A 17980-nucleotide genomic window follows, 5' to 3' on the forward strand; every position below is an offset into this window, starting at 1 on the left:
GATTCAGGATAATGGTATTTGTGTGGGGTGGATACTAGCATCCAGTCAATAATTGAACTGGAATCTGTTAGTTTATTGATATGAGTGGGTGTGAAGATAAGTTGGGAGAAACTGTGTAGGTTAAAAAATATAACAGCTGGACAGGTTCCAAAACATCCGGGCACCTTCCACTTGCCCACGTCAAGCAACTCAAGCTGAGCTGACCAAAGACAAGTTTAGGTGCAAAACACTTCAGACCTTTCCTGCCCCAGCAGAGAGAAGAAGGCTGGGGCCTGAAAACACAATACTAGGAGTAACAAAAATACATTTCTACACCCTGGCATAAAAAAATTCATAAAAAAAAAACAAAAAAAAAACAAGGGTGATGGAGGAAGGGAGTGCTACTGCAGCAGCGATCATTCAAACATCTTCTTGTTATAATAAATTCAGTTTATGCAACACTACTATGTTTGTCATATTTATCACTGCTGTGATAGCCTTAACTATATGGGTAGATTACTATATTTGGGAGGAGGCAGAAGAAGGGTCCATGAGGTGCTGGAGAATGGTCCTAGCAAAACTTAATCTAGACCTAGAGATGGAATCAAGCTTATAGTGTTTTGCAAAAGTATGTACAGATTACAAATAACAGCTTCTAGAACATTTATAGACTCTAAACCTTTCCAGAAAGCCACAGATGAAGACAAGGTCCTGGTAGAGTGGATCTTGATGGTTGTGAAGTGACATCATTTTGAATTTGGTCACTATCACAAACACATTTAGGAAAAAAAGATCCGAAATTGGTCTCCCAAGCATTTTCTTTCTTTTGCACAAGGAACATCCTTGAATAAAACCCCCTTCCCATCTGAGAAGGAGGAACTGGTTCTATGACTCCACAGGACAGCATGTGATGAAGAACAGGTGGAAACAAAAGACTCTGATTTGCAAGATGAAGAATGATCCCCTGGAAAGGAGGAGCTTTCTCTCACTGCCATCTTTAACCATGTTGAATAGTTTTCAGAACATATTTGTCTGAAACAATTTGTTGTCAAAAATTGGAAATTTAGACTTTCTGGAAAAGAAAAGGGGCCAGGGTGGGAGGGGGTCACAATGTCTACTGAATAGCCATTCAAACTTGTTGGACTGCCCTTGGTTTTGAAAGGTTTGAGCCTTCTTTTTGGAACCACCTTGCTACTTCTTCTTAAATGTCGATTTATGTGAAGTCTGTTGAGATCATTTATTCTGTTTTTTGCCAAAACTGTATGAGGAGAAAGAAAATCCATTAGACAATTTGGAAAAGGAGGGCTGAAATGCCTAAGATTCCCTGGATCAGCTTACCCCTTTCATCACATTTTTGATCACCTCTGCACCAGAGGGGTCAAACAGTAAATCTCTATCTAAGGGAGAATGTAAAATCTCGCGTTCAAATAATTTGGAATGTTCTGATAATGCAGCCAAGCAAACTTCATTCAAAAAGTACCTGTAGCCATAGCCTTGCAAGAACTAACAATAGAGTCATACACACACATTGCAAACAATTTACTTTTATTTTATTTAATTTTACATTTGTTTACCAGGAAAGTCTGACTGAGTAAATAACCCATTTTCAGTGCAGGCTCAGGGAGAAAAGTTCCATACAGAAATCAAACAATGAAAGTAAGAGAGACAAATCATGGTTACATGAACATATGGTAAGGAGATACACAGGAAAAATTCCTTGATAAGACAGAAATTGTATATACAGTTATGTGACATAACATTTGAACAATTACATACACTATTATTTAGTCTTGCTTATTACAGAATAAGTACCGCTTGACAAGGCAGAACAGAGTTCATTCACATATAGATCCTAGATTAAGTACTCTACAGCTATAAATTTTATGAATTCTGAAGTAGACAGTTTGTAATTTAGTTCATATATATAAAAGATAAAAAAGGAAATTTGGATATCAAAAAGGAAATGTGGTGTACAGAAACAGAGAGAGCCGTAGAGGTAGTAGTGGTAGCAGAGTAGGACAGTAAGGGAAATTGACAGAAAGGTAAACAAAAAAGCAAGACGGGGGGGTGCTATTGTCTTTTGCTGGCATTATTTATAAAGGGAGGTGAGGTATACTGAAGAAGGGCTAAGCTAACCAGGAATGTTGCATGAGCAGAGCCATGTACTAGGTAAGTGGGTACTGAGTATTTTTTTAAACTGAGTGGTGCTGGTAGTAGATATAATGGTTTGAGGGAGTGAGTTCCAGAACTTGGCTATGTGATTTGAGAAGAGTTTCTAGCAGTATTCTTACCTTTATTAACTTTTAATAATGATTTATTAGTGCATCATAGAACTCGATTATTTGAGTAGGGTTCAATTAAGTTTTGAAGAACTGGGGTTTTATCTGGCTGGTAAAATCATTTCTGAGCTGTCATCAATTGATTATAGGCAAGCAGGTGAGGTAGTCCCAACCAAAAGAGTTGCCTCAGGATAGGCAGTGGTGTGATCAATAAGCATAATCCATAGAAAATGTTGATATTTTTTTATAACAAGCCTCAAGTAGTGATCTTTGAAATAGAAGAAGTTATTTAATGCAGATTTTTTCTTCACAAGAAGAAACTGTAGATAAAACTTCCCTCATACTTTCAGAATATGTCAGAAAAACGTTAACATATGAGCCTGACAATTTAAAATTCTGAAAATCAAAGATGTAGCAGTGTACACTTTTCATCTCCATACCTGTCAATAATTTTCCCATTTTTATTAGAAAGAGCAGCAGTAGAATTAACAAAGTGCTTATTAACAAAGTGCTCTGTAGCAATGACAACAACTAAGGCTATAGCTGCTGGGTCTGGTTTGGGAATATGTATAAAAATGTAAAAGACTGAGGAACTTTAAACGGGGTCTATATTATAACATTGAATTTTATAAAGTTCGAATGTTATAATATCGAACCGGTTTTGTCGAATGCTGAAAACAGCGAAGGTGCAGGACACTGAATTCTTTCCCAGGGAAAGAATTCGGTGGGCCATTGCTGTGGCTTCACTGTTTTCAATGTTCAATATGTTGGAGCATTACTGGTCGGGTTCAGGTAAGTGTGCGATTGTGTGTAGGTTAGGGTTAGTGGGCAGGTTAGGTGAGTTAGGGTTAGGGCATGTGAGGTGAGTGTGCGATAGTGACGGACCTTAGGGTTAGGGTCGGGTTAAGGTAAGTGGATAGCTAGTAGTGTATGTAAAGTTTAGTTTAGGTTTAGGTGTAGGATTTTGTGTATGGATTGCTGTTTTTTGTGTGTGTTTGTATTGTGTGTATGTTTCTCGGAATAGCGATTTTTTTTCCTGGGAAAAAAAATCACTATTCTGACTGTTCGATGTTTGCGGATTTCGGTGTTTAGGGTTTGATATTATAACATTTGATCTTTGTAGATTTTGATGTTATAATATAGACCCCTTTAAACATTCTATCTGCCTTTTTTTTTTTTTTTGGGACAGCTGCCTAACTATCAGGGAAATTTCAGGCAGTAAGACACACATACTCTAAAGCAGATTGGACAGGAAGAATGGGTGTAGGTTATGGAAAATCATTCTGTAACAACTCGTAGTATTTTCTGAGGGACTAAGAAACTTCAGTGTTGTTCCTTTGAAAGCACTAGGACATTTTAGCAATAGTCTCAGAGAAAGACAAACCACCACAGGAAGAATCAGAAACTGACCTCTTCTCTTAGTCTGAATCAGAAATCTGAGGACAAAACCTTAAATCCATCCCTGCATAGTCCTGTTCATATTCAGAAGTATGAATCTCTTCAAGAAAAGAGGCATTCTACTTTCTAGTGCCAGAAACTACTCTACAAGAAGGATTAATAGCCTGAATTAAACCGTGAGCCAGTCCAGGTAAACTACTTCTATATAAAGTAACTAGAGGAGTAGATACATGTTTTGATTTCTGTTTCTTTCTGGTAGGAAAGATGGTATCAACAGTGTTATTAATGGCGGCTGCTGCTTCCCCAGGGATGGGCACAGCATTCTGACACAATGGGGAAACCCTCCCTGTTCACTCTCCCTGGACCATCAAGAGTGGCTCTTCTTTGCCCACTTATGAGACTCCAACAGCCACAGAAGACATGGCTAATCCCTGATCAATAGTGGCTGTAGGTGATATACCAGGAGGATTTGGGGTAAAAAATGAGTGGTCTGAGGTAAAACAAATGGCCACTGTAGAGTCACCCACTTGCAGCTGAGGCAAATTGATAGCCTGCTGTGGTAGCAAAGGCTCTTTGTTTAACTTTTTACTTTTTATGGTTGGAAGAAGGACTGACACTGGGACCGACAATCTGTTCCATGGCCAAGCTGAAAATGGTGCCTCTTTCTCTGCGAAGACAAGCAGTAAATGTTGGTAAAACTACCAATCCATAGAAATTGCTTTCTTGACTGAAAAAAACAGAGTGAAAAGCAGTTTCAAACACTATGGCAGCCTCACAACATAAAATTAAACATAATTTCTCCACAGAAAATATGTTATTAGTTAGTGTACCCTACTTTAAAAGTGACAAAAAAAGAGTGCTCCATTTAAAAGTATGTTACAGTGTTAAGACAGTCTATTAAAGCATGACATTCCTATCTTTAAAATAACTTCACTGAACAGTAAAGTATTAAAACAAAAGTAAATATAAGAAAATGGAAGTTTTTTCCCCATAGGGAACCTATCTGCCCAGCAAAGATAATTACAAGATGACCATTGATCCTCAACAGTCTCAGAGAAGTGTACACTTCCTGGCAAGAAAGCTCTGAGGGTTTCATGCCTAAACTTGTATTTTAGTCAGCTTAGCTCGAGCTTCTCGGCAGTTTATGTGCATGTAATGTGCTCTGAACCTTTGGAAGCTAGTCATCCGTTATATCCTTGGCAGGATACAATTCAGTTTGGTTTTGCTAGGTAGGCACATGGATGTGGCTTAGTGTCCAAGGAATTGATTGTTAGAATGATAACATTTAGTGTAAGGTGATGTCTCTGAGATGGCTTTTCAGTGAAGGGATTGTTTGCTGGTGGTTGCTGAGCAGCTGTTAACATGATTAGAAAGGTGTAAGTCAAGCATTAGATGTTTTTGAGATACTCAGTACATTCTTTTAGAATTTGTAAAGCTTCTGATTCAGCAGCAGAAGGCAATCAACTGATGCTGTAAAAAAAGTAGATTCATGGACTTCTAATGCCTTTTGGTTGTATACTAGTTTGGGTAGAAAAGGGAAGGCTTTTGGTATTCTGTGTGTTTGACAAATTATTGTTATCATTTTCATAAAGTATGGCAATGTTAATTTTGGGGCATTTGTATGTGTACTGGGCAGGTAAGTGTATGAAAGTAAGACCTCGAGGAGACCTGGAGGGTCTCAATCCCCATTTATGGCAGTTTTTGTGATAAGGCTACAAAGGTCTAAGTTGGAACCAATTGATGAGTAAGGCTGATCTTTTACAGGTAGCATGTGGTGTTTTTAATTTGCTTGTCATACATCTGGGGTTTAATGGTTTGGGAGTAATACACTAAGAATAGACTTCTGTCATGGATTTTTAGGGATATTAGTCCACTTAAACAAAAGTTCCCATGTTTAAGGGTTGTATGAACAATGATTATACCAAGGTTGGTGTGAAGGTCTGTTGTTACTTTTAAGGTGTTAGATGCAGCAAGGAAGTTTGTGAATCACAGGATAGTTTGGGTTGCCCCCTTCATTAGAATTTGCAGTATTAGAGCATTTGGAGTTTAATGATAAGGACAGTGAGTGGTTCAGGCAGGTTTTTCCCCAAAGGGAACCAACCTGCCCAGCAAAGGTAATTACAAGATGACCATTGATCCCCAAACATCTCAGAGGAGTGTACTCTTCCCGGCAAGAATGCTCTGTGGGCTTCATGCCTAAACTTGTGTTTTAGTCAGCTTAGCTCAAGCTTCTCGACAGTTAATGTGTGTGGAATGTGCTCTGAACCTTTGGAAGCTTGTCTTCTGTTATATCCTTGGAAGGATGCAATCCAGTTTGATTTGCTAGGTAGGCACATGGATGTGGCTTAGTGTCTAGGGACTTGATTGCTAGAATGATAAAATTTAGTGCAAGGTGTGGTCTCTGAGATGGCTTTTCAGTGGAGGAACTGTTTGCTGAGCAGTTGTTAACATGATTAGAAAGGTGTTACTCAAGCTTTAGATGTTTGAGATACTCAGTACATTCTTTTAGAATTTGTAAAGCTTCTGATTTAGCAGCAGAAGGAAATCAACTGATGTTGTAAAAAGAGTAGATTCATGGACTTCTAATGCCTTTTTAGTTGTAAACTACTTTGGGTAGAAAAGGGAGGGCTTAGGTATTGTGTGTGTTTGACAAATTATTTTCTTTTTCATAAAGTATGGCAATGTTCATTTTGGGGCATTTGTATATGTACTGGGCAGGTAAGTATATGGCAGTAAGACCTGGAGGGTCTCAATCCCCATTTATGGCAGGTTTGTTGATAAGGCTAAAAGATCTAACCCCGGGATTCATGAAGCTCGGCGCAAGGCCGGCGTTAGGCTTGCGCCGACCGTGCGGCATGAAGATGGTGCAGTAGCGCCAAATGCATAGTAATGAAGGAGTGCTGCCGACACAGCCACGTGCACAGGAAAGGAGTGTGAGTGCATAGGACGTGTCGAAGTGCCACACGGAGGCATGGAAATGGCAGCTGTCGATGTGCAACCTAAAATGCTTGCATATAACAAGTTGCAAGATAGTAACCACGTCAGTGTCCCTGGATACTGAAACATATGCAAAGCATGCAAGAAAGTACCTGCGAACACAAAGTGATGAAGCAAACACAAATGCACGGTAGGGAATAACGGGTCCCTATCCCATGACCAAATGACATGGAAGACCGTGGGGGTGTAGTCCAACGCAGTGTAGATAGCCATACCAAGTGGAAGTGAAATGCATCATATGTTAGCAATCCACCAGTAGGTACATCCAGCCCAATGGTGAGGGTCACCAGCTGACCCATAATGTGAGGGAGGGTACACAGCTGGGCAGATGTGTCCATAACAAAATACATGAGAAATGTAGATATCTAGCGACTGTATGTTCGAATTATATCCCACAAGGCATGTAATAGTCACATACAAAAGGTATGTCCGTATTTCACATACTAAATGTGATAGGAAATAGAATAAGCATGTAAACGAAACAGAAGGAGCATGCAAACAGCCACAACAATAAGGACACATGTAGGCTGAAAGGAACAGTATTGTCTGTACAGTCAGCTAGGATTACCACCTGTCCCACTTTGCGAGTGACAGTCCCTCTTTGGGCAGTTGTGTCCTGACAAAAACCTGTAACAATGGCAAATGTCCTGAGATTATAGGACAAAATTATTCCATATACGTTATGTAATGGTTGCATTAAACAGGTTTTCTGTGTCTAAATTACATAAATGTTATAAGAAACAGAATAAGCAACTGAACTGCTACAAGAATAAGCTTTTATATAGGCAAGAAGTCTAAGTTCTATCCTGTGTACTGACCGTGGGTATGTGTCGGCCTGTAAAATGTGATGTGTGTACCAAAAATGTCCCACTTTGGCCAATTGAAAAGGTGGCAACCCTACCGTCGACTGTGGGGAGGCGTTGTCCACTACAGTCAGATATGTGTACAGAATATATCCCATCCTGGACATAGGAAAAGGTGGCATCCTACCAATGAGTTCAACAGGCCGCCAAAATCCAGAAGTCAGCAGTACAAGGCGAACTTGTCAGGATGTGTCACAGTCGAACGGGTAGTACCCGGGTATACCAAACATGTAATGAAAGTGAAGTATGGGCGTGTACCTATGTGCGTGAGGCATAGCATGTGGAAAGCAACATGGCAGGGTAGTCCACACAACCATACAGGTACGAGACACATGTAGGGTATTCAATGTGTTACTCTGGCCGTGTCATGGACCAACAACCAAAGCAGTGATGTATGGGGTGTGAGGAATCTGTGTGTGTGGGGTGGATGGGTAATGGTACAATCCTCCAAGGTGATATTGTGTCATATGCAGAATAGGTGAACCAGAGGTTTATGAGGGAGCAGTGGGTGAAGCTGAAAGAAGCACAAACACATGTATAAACAGCTGAAATACAAGCAGACAGGCCATACTGTAGAACACAATCCCATAAACAGATGAATATTGAAATGTGCGATACAAATGTATAGATATGTCACCGGCACATACCCACAGATTGGTCCTGATGGAACTGGCCATAACAAATGCAACACACCTGGATGGAACTGGCCATAACAAATGCAACACACCTAGATGCATAATGGACTACCCAGCATCCCCTCCACATCACACAACCCGCTCCCGTACCTGAACGTCCACCAAATCCAGCCGTAAGTGGTCTACTGGTTTGGTGCAGCCACAGCTACACATAGTGACCACTACTCATATGTTGTAGGTAGTGTCACCCTAGGCAGTTGCAGGATTGCACACGACCTCAGCACATTGTCATAACTCCAAAACGATGTTCGGTATTCCTCTTGTTGTAGATCGGCACAATTTTTGGATATCCCTCATGGGATACATAACCTGTGTAAACATTAGAACGGAAGACACAAAGTCCAGTCCTGTAGATATCTGGACAGAAGTTGGAATGTGCATTAGAGGTGCACGACACTGTCCAGCCCTAAGTGGTCATGCATAACCTACTACCCAGGATCAAACACTTGCCCATGACACACGTGTCCCGATACGAATAAGCGGAAATATATTGCACATGTTCGCATAGTGGCAAATGGTATAAGGGTGATGAAGGCACTGACATAAACAGGATAACCCTGATCTACTGTGTGAGGGACACTTAATGTGCATGTAGGTGTGACCGACCATACCTGTCAACCTCTGAGAGCAAGATATCTGGACAAAGCCATGAATAAAAGTATACCTGTCAACCTCTGAGAGCAAGATATCTGGACAAGGCCATGAATAAAAGTGGGACAAAGACTCAAAAGTATGGACAATTTGTAAATATTGCTCTTAGAAACTTAGAAAGTTGATAGAATAACAGGTTGTACATTGGCATTAATTTCCTGAAGAGTATGAAGTCTGAAACTCAACTGTCTGTCATTACATTCTGACTTAAGTCTTTAATTACTAGCTACTGATTTGCCAGAAAACAACAGTGTATTACAGAGGTCAGTACATATTTACAGTAACAAACCTTCACATTTGTTTACTATACTACTGGATACCTGTAGTTAATTCATGTCCAAAATAATAATCCTGGTATGAATGCATACAGGAAACAGTCAAACATGAATGGGAACACCCCTCAGCGTGGATTATGTATTGCCAACATAAAAAGCTGCTGACAGGTGCCGAAAGACCTGTGTCTGTAAACACAGATAAACCTCTATAAAATGGACAAATTATGTCCATGTGCTTCGTCTGACATTTGAACTCAGTCAGGGCAGTTCAGTTCACCAGGCAGACAAGCCTAAACCCAGATCACCACATGAACACCCTGACAATCAAAGACTTGTATGTGCCAAGACTATAAGCCTTGGAGTCCTGCATATCCTTGGAGTGATTAAATATGCAGCTTGGGTCCAGAGCAGTAGGGAATAGGGAATGTGTAATATGTAGTACCTCATTTTTCCCAGCAGGAGAATGGATGCCTGTGTTGTAAGTGAAGCGGTGAGGCGTATGTTAATGTAGCTATGTACTATGGGTATGCATATAAATGAGTCAGAACACCAATAGTATAGTGGTTACAGCATCCGTCCAATGTGAATGCAGTCCCAGGTCAATTACGACTACAGCACATATGAGTTAATGAATGCGTGTGTGCTGTAAAGACATTTAAATATGTAAAGGTGAACGTGTGTTTCGCATATGTCCGTTAACCGGATTACAGATATTGTACTGGTACTGTCACAATTAAGAAAGCCCATGTAAGCACAAAGACTTAGTAAACATATGTAACCAACAATAAGGATATGCAAGTGCGCCTGCGCGTGTGTAATCCACTCACAGCATAGCAAATGAATGCTGTTTTCTACACTTTTTTATATATCTATATATGGATATATATATTTGTGTATGGATATATTTCCACAGACTTACACTAAATAAATATATGAAATAAAGAATGTACAGACAAATATATATATATATATATATATATATATATATATATATATATATATATATATATATATATATATATATATATCTATACACACACACACAATTACATTAATCAGTATATACATAACAAACATATAAACATTTGTCCTTGTAGATATAACACATGTACATAAATAGGTTACATCATAGCTATTATGGATAGACATACAGGCATGCAAGAAAGGTACACTGCTGCTTTCCAAACCATTGCCTGGAAAGTACCAGTGTGCCAAATCTGCATGTTCTACTCTTTAAACATGGATATAGGTGTCCTTTGCAGGACTCCAAAAATTGGCCCACTACAGGCACCGTCCTATAATGATTGAAGCAAAGGAAATCACATCAGCAGCTACAATATAGCTGTACATGCAACATTAGCTTGTGCAAGGGTAATAACACATGGGTTGACAGAATGTATGACATATGTCCCAATATGTGGAGAGTGAGTAGTGCTTAGAAATGTCTTCATACTTTATTATCGCTCACATTAAATATGTCTTATGACTACTGTGGAGGGGTGTCAGGTATGGGTATCATGGGTATGCAATAATGGGCCTAGGTTCACAGGTGTTGGTTGGCCCATATTTATTAGGTCCGCCCCATGGGAGTGATTAATATTCCTATGTGGGTATAGCACATGCCTATACCTTCCAAAATGAAGAACCCATCTACTGGATATTGTGTAAAACCATTGGGGGAGACGTAGGGACTTATATCAGTGTCATGTAAGCGATTATCATGGACGTACATGCGTATGAATAAGATGGTAACCATACCTCTCAACCTTTCAGAATAACTCCAAAAATCTTGACTGGTAAAACACAAAAGATGGAGCTGAAAACGATCAGAGCAGACTGCAGTTGAATTAGAGAAACTGTTTTAATGTTAGCGCTTTCGGCTCGGTCACTACCAAGCCTTCTTCAGCCAAAACAGTATAGGCAAGTCAGTTAAAATTTAAATAAAAGACTTAATTAGCTCTCAATTAATACTTAAAAGAGCAATACCACAAATAACATGCAAACATTGTAAAAGACTTTTAGACATTAGGATGCATGATTACACTCCCACTCTAGAAGCAAATAGATAATGTGCAGAAGAACAGTATATATATAGATATCACACTTCTACAATAAAAAAAATAAAGAAATAAAAATTACAATTATAATAAGATAGAATAGAATGCTACCAGTCTTCAATGCTAGCTACTTATGACATATTTTGTAATAATGATGTTATTAAATATATTATTTACAAAATTAATCAAGTATAATATTATGAAATAGGTGAAAAACAGATATTTAACTCATTTTAACAACAGATATAAAATGAAAAATAATAAATAATGTATAAATACAATTTTAAATGTAGCTTTAAATATTATTTCAAATGTTTATTCTACCTATTCAATGATAATAATTTCAGGACACATTTGATGGACAAAGTTTCATTTAAGCCTGGGAATGACTGGGCATTTCTAATAATTTGCCATTTCAGTTCGTCTAACTGCCAAGGTCCTCCAACTGAATTGAAATGGCAAATTATTACAAATGCCCAGTCATTCCCAGGCTTAAATGAAACTTTGTCCATCAAATGTGTCCTGAAATTATTATCATTGAATAGGTAGAATAAACATTTGAAATAATATTTAAAGCTACATTTAAAATTGTATTTATATATTATTTATTATTTTTCATTTTATATCTGTTGTTAAAATGAGTTAAATATCTGTTTTTCACCTATTTCATAATATTATACTTGATTAATTTTGTAAATAATATATTTAATAACATCATTATTACAAAATATTTCATAAGTAGCTAGTATTGAAGACTGGTAGCATTCTATTCTATCTTATTATAATTATAATTTTTATTTCTTTATTTATTTTGTTGTAGAAGTGTGATATATATATATATACTGTTCTTCTGCACATTATCCATTTGCTTCTAGAGTGGGAGTGTAATCATGCATCCTAATGTCTAAAAGTCTTTTGCAATGTTTACATGTTATTTGTGGTATTGCTCTTTTAAGTATTAATTGAGAGCTAATTAAGTCTTTTATTTAAATTTTAACTCACTTGCCTATACTGTTTTGTCTGAAGAAGGCTTGGTAGTGACCGAGCCGAAAGCGCTAACATTAAAGCAGTTTCTCTAATTCAACTGCAGTCTGCTCTGGTCGTTTTCAGCTCAACCTTTCAGAATAAGACATCTGGACAAAGGCATATTTAAATAAGTACAAATAGGGACTATTTTAAATAGTCCTCTGACAAAGTTAGAACGTTGATAGAATAATGGATAATTCATTAGTATGAATGTTTTGAGGGTTATTGGTTATAAACTACTAATGTCTGTCATTATTATCTAACCTCACAGTCCTTAACAACCTGCCACTAATTTACCAGAAAGGCACAATATTATATAAAAAAGGAACAACATTATCAGTCTAAGTTCGGGACATTTACCCAAAATGTGTACAGTGGAGAGGTATGAAGGTAACCCTGTCCTAAATAAATGTACAGAACTAGTGATATCAGGTGGACAGGTATGAAGAAAGACGTGATGACAAATGACAAAACATGTATAAGTCAAAAGCATGTACCTCGGTAAATGTGAATGAATACTTATGCCCTGTGATAGTCAATGTGGAAGGTTAATAGAAACAAAATAAATGTGTCCCTCAGGGTGTTATGCAGTGTCCCCGATACAGTGTTCAGTCTCCCACACTCACATGTGAGTTCTGCCACTGACGGAAAGCGCAAATACCGGCGAACACATAAGGTAGATGATAGCATATGTTTTGATTAGCACCTGTTGGCTTTTGTGAGTAACACAACACTCTTGGCGGGTGTGTCCTGAAAAAGGAATGTAATGGCATCTGGCCTGTGATTTCTTCTTGTGTGTAGTGGTGTAAAAAATTATATATCTTGTATCAGAAACAGATACATGTTATAGGAAACAGTATTATCGACTATACTACTACAAGAAAAATCTGAAGGTATGAAAAGTGCTCAAGTAGTCAGTTTAGTATTGACCCCAGGTATGTGTTGACATGTCAAATGTCACAGCTGTATATATAGTACCTATAGGGCTGTCACCGTTACAAATGATGAAAGTGGGAGCTGCTTTGTAGAAATGTCAGATGTAGCAGGTCAAAACATACATACAGCCATGCATACTCCACAAATAGTCATATTAGCACACAGCAAAGCTTAGGCCAGGAGTCATGGAGCCTTGGCCAGTGTGTATGAGTAGAGGAAGAGTAGAGCAAGGCAAGATGTCTGCTGAGCTATTCAGCAATATCCTGTATGGGCGTGTAAGACAGCCCCTTAAATGAACGTTGCACGGACAATGTTAGGCTATGCAAATTACTCCATTTGTAGGTGAAAGCTATGCAAATGATATAAATCTGCAATACATGAAACAGTAAGCTGTCCGTGCAAGAGTAGAGTTATGTGCAGAAATGTACTCAGATGTTAACCGAGTTACGTTCTGCAAGTAACTAAACGGAGCAATGTCAGCTGTAAATAAAGGAAGAATTCAGTTGAAGAAGCATGCCAATGTCCAAATATAAGGCCAGTGGCATATTTTCCATTGGAAATTAATAAAAGTCTATTTGTCCTCCCACGATCTCTGATGTGTAAGCGTAGCGCAGCGGCGCGAAAATGCACTGTGCTTTTAAAACAAGAAAAATATTTACAATACACATAGAAAATTTAATTTTACTTAACAGTTAGTTCGCCATGCAGGAGAATGGCAAGCTGAAGACAAGATGGCTACTGAGTACTGGTTGCTATGTGTGGAAGCACTCTGTCAGAGACGTAACCAAGCATTAGTAGGCAATCCGATGCAATTGAGGCTGAGGATAGTGAATCACAACTTGTCATGTCATATGGGCCAAGCCACTAAAGTGGAAGAGTAGGTTAAGGGGACTATCAGAGTAGAAGATAGGTGACATCATGAGTGTGTATGTATAAAACACTGTAATCCTATCGGAGCAATGTGTCACATGTTTGCTGTCAGTTACTCATCAGTGGAAGAGGCGTGTTATGATTTATCATAAATACAGTCAGGAAACTGACGGTGTATGCCATGGATATCACTGAAGTTTCTTGCAAACCTGCTGACAGTGTGTTCACGCCCATGCTCACCTGTAAGCCTGAGTAAGCATGTGTGTGTGCGTGTCAGCCCGTGTGCACATGTTGAAGAACGAGTAAGCTAGTGTAAGAATGTTGAAGCCCGTGTAATGTCGTGTAAGCAAGTGTATGCATTTGTAAGCATGTATAAATCTGTACTACACACATCACACACATACTGCACACTCTGAAACACATGCTGCCAATACTACACGTCATTCAAATGGCACATGAATGGATAATAAATCTTCAGAATCAACAGTGCTGTAAACTATACTACATTGATGGTCATAGCTGCAATGCATCATGCCTGCTTACATACACCTAGAAGGATATCACACTTTGTGTTAACAACATTTTAACATTAATACAGTGCTATAAAGCACCCTGTGCATCAGCACCATGTTAGTCTGTTCCTGCATCAATGTTACACATTACAGGTGGTGGCACAGGTGTCATCATATGCACAGGGTATAGTGTTTCTTTTCCAGAGCCTGTCATTGAGCCATCCAATCAACATGTAAGTATGTGTGTGTGTGAGGGACAACAGTGTTTGCATGGCCCAATGTTGATGCGATGTGTGTGTATGTGTTAGCCCTAGCTGTTTGTTTCATGTGTGTGTGTCTGCATGTACACAGTTTCAGCATGTGTCAGCCATATACAGGAGTTTGTGGGACAGTCACAGACCGTACCTGCCAGGCTGCACAGATCACCATCACTGGCCATGTACACCCCTCCATGCATTCAACAATATTCCAGTCCTGCACCTGTATTTGTATACACATACATTCTTGGGATCTGTATCACAACCTGTGGATAAACAGGAGTCAGTAATGTTTACCTGATTTGCATAGTAGTGTCAGTTAATAAATAGTTATATGAGCTATACTCATCCTCCAAAGTAACAACCACTGCTGACTGTTGCTGAGATGTGCACACGACCATTTAAAGGTGCTGTATTATCATTGTTGTCAATGTCCCTTGTAATACCCAGCAACAAAATAACTGGTCACTACACAACTATAACCGAGGATCACTACAGCACACAGTATGTGCACTATCACAGAGCCATAGCAGATTTACATACTTCAAAGGTGTTCACATACAGATAATGCAGCACATTCAATAGTGCTAATATCCACATACATATCAATATCTATCTACATTACATATACATAAATAGATACACACACACACACACACACACACACACACACACACACTCACTTGGCAGGGTTGGGATCAGAACACAGACCTAACTACCTTATCACACTACAGCATTACACATGTACAGAATGCGCTACCGTGATTACTAGATCACAGCATTCACACAGGCATATGTCTAGCTTGCTGGCATCAGCATCAAAGGCAAAGATGCCATACGGATGCTACGGAGAGTGAATAGTGTAAAAGCAATGTACTGTTGTCATGCAGCAGGAAGCTCTCACACACACATACATACATGGCAGGATTGGGATTAGAACACAGACCTAATTACCTTATCAAACTATAGCAGCACGCATTTACAGAACACGCTACTGAGATTACTGAACACAGCACTCCCAGAGGCATACTTCTAGGTGGGTGACATCATCTGCAAAGGCAAAGACGCTGATAGGGAATGTATGTGGTGTGAGGCGTCTAAATGCATTACTGTGTCTCCAGGTAGCTGGAAACACACACACGCACACAGACCCTTGGCAGGGCTGGGAGTCAAACTTACACCTAACTACCTTATCACCCTACAGCATTACGCATTTACAGAATGCGCTACCGAGATTACTGAACACAGCACTCCCAGAGGAATACTTCTAGGTGGGTGACATCATCTGCAAAGACAAAAATGCCGATAGGGAATGTATGTGGTGTGAGGCATCTAAAAGCATTACTGTGTCCCCAGGCAACTGAAAACACACACACACACACACACACACACACACACACACACACACACACACACACACACACACACACACACAGGCACACACTATGCAGGGCTGGGAGTTGAACATACACCTAACTACCTTATCACACTACAGCAATACGCATTTACAGAACGCACTACCGAGATTACTGAACACAGCACTCCCAGAGGGATACTTGTAGGTGGATGACATCATCCGCAAAGGCAAAGACAATGATAGGGAATGTATGTGGTGCGAGGCGTCTAAAAGCATTACCGTGTCCCCAGGCAGCTGGAAACACACACACACACAGGCACATACTCGGCAGGGCTGGGAGTCGAACATACACCTAACTACCTTATCACACTACAGCAATACGCATTTACAGAACACGCTACTGAGATTACTGAACACAGCACTTCCAGAGGCATACTTGTAGGTGGGTGACATCATCTGCAAAGGCAAAGATGCCGATAGGGAAGGTATGTGGTGTTAGGCATCTAAAAGCATTACCGTGTCCCCAGGCAGCTGGAAACACACACACACACAGGCACACACTCGGTAGGGCTGGGAGTCAAACATACACCTAACTACCTTATCACACTACAGCAATATGAATTTACAGAACACGCTACTGAGATTACTGAACACAGCGCTCCCAGAGGCATACTTCTAGGTGGGTGACATCATCCGCAAAGGCAAAGAAGCCGATAGGGAATGTATGTGATGTGAGGTGTCTAAAAGCATTACTGTGTCCCCAGGAAGTTGGAAACACACACACACACACACACACACACACACACACACACACACACACACGCACACACTTGGCAGGGCTGGGAGTCAAACATACACTTACCTTATCACATTACAGCATTACGCATTTACAGAATGCGCTACCAAGATTACTGAACACAGCACTCCCAGAGGCATACGTCTAGGTGGGTGACATCATCCACAAAGGCAAAGACGCCAATAAGGAATGTATGTGGTGTGAGGCATCTAAAAGCATTACTGTGTCCCCAGGCAGCTGGAAACATACACACAGAGGCACACACTTGACAGGGCTGGGAGTCGAACATACACCTAACTACTTTATCACACTACAGCATTACGCATTTACAGAACGCGCTACCGAGATTACTGAACACAGCACTCCCAGAGGCATACTTCTAGGTGGGTGACATCATCTGCAAAGGCAAAGACGCCGATAGGGAATGTATGTGGTGTGAGGCATCTAAAAGCATTACTGTGTCCCCAGGCAGGTGGAAACACACACACACACACACACACACACACACACACACACACACACACACACACACTTGGCAGGGCTGGGAGTCGAACATACACCTAACTACCTTATCACACTACAGCATTACGCATTTACAGAATGTGCTACTGAGATTACTGAACACAGCACTCCCAGAGGCATACTTCTAGGTGAGTGACATCTTCCGCAAAGGCAAGGACGCCAATAGGGAATGTATAGAGAGTGAGCAATCTGAAAGCATATTACTGTCCCAAGGTAGACGTAGACAAACACACGGCAGTGCTGTGATCAGGGCAACTAAATATCTACGGAGCACTACAACAACACTACATAGATACGGGATGCACCACAGACAGTACACCCTGCAAGACAATCAGCCAGTGTGTTCCATGTAGGCATCCATCGTGACATTGAAAATGGACATCTGTTGCCTGGATGTCCACCATCACTATACAGGATGTCAATGGCCATGCCCATACACAGAGGCACATCACCGACACAAGGTGTCACTGGCCATGCCCACACGCTTAGTATCACACGTCCGTTTGGAAT

This window comes from Protopterus annectens, chromosome 7.part0, assembly GCF_019279795.1.
Source record: "Protopterus annectens isolate FY-2018-M chromosome 7.part0, PAN1.0, whole genome shotgun sequence".
Lineage (NCBI taxonomy): Eukaryota > Metazoa > Chordata > Ceratodontiformes > Protopteridae > Protopterus > Protopterus annectens.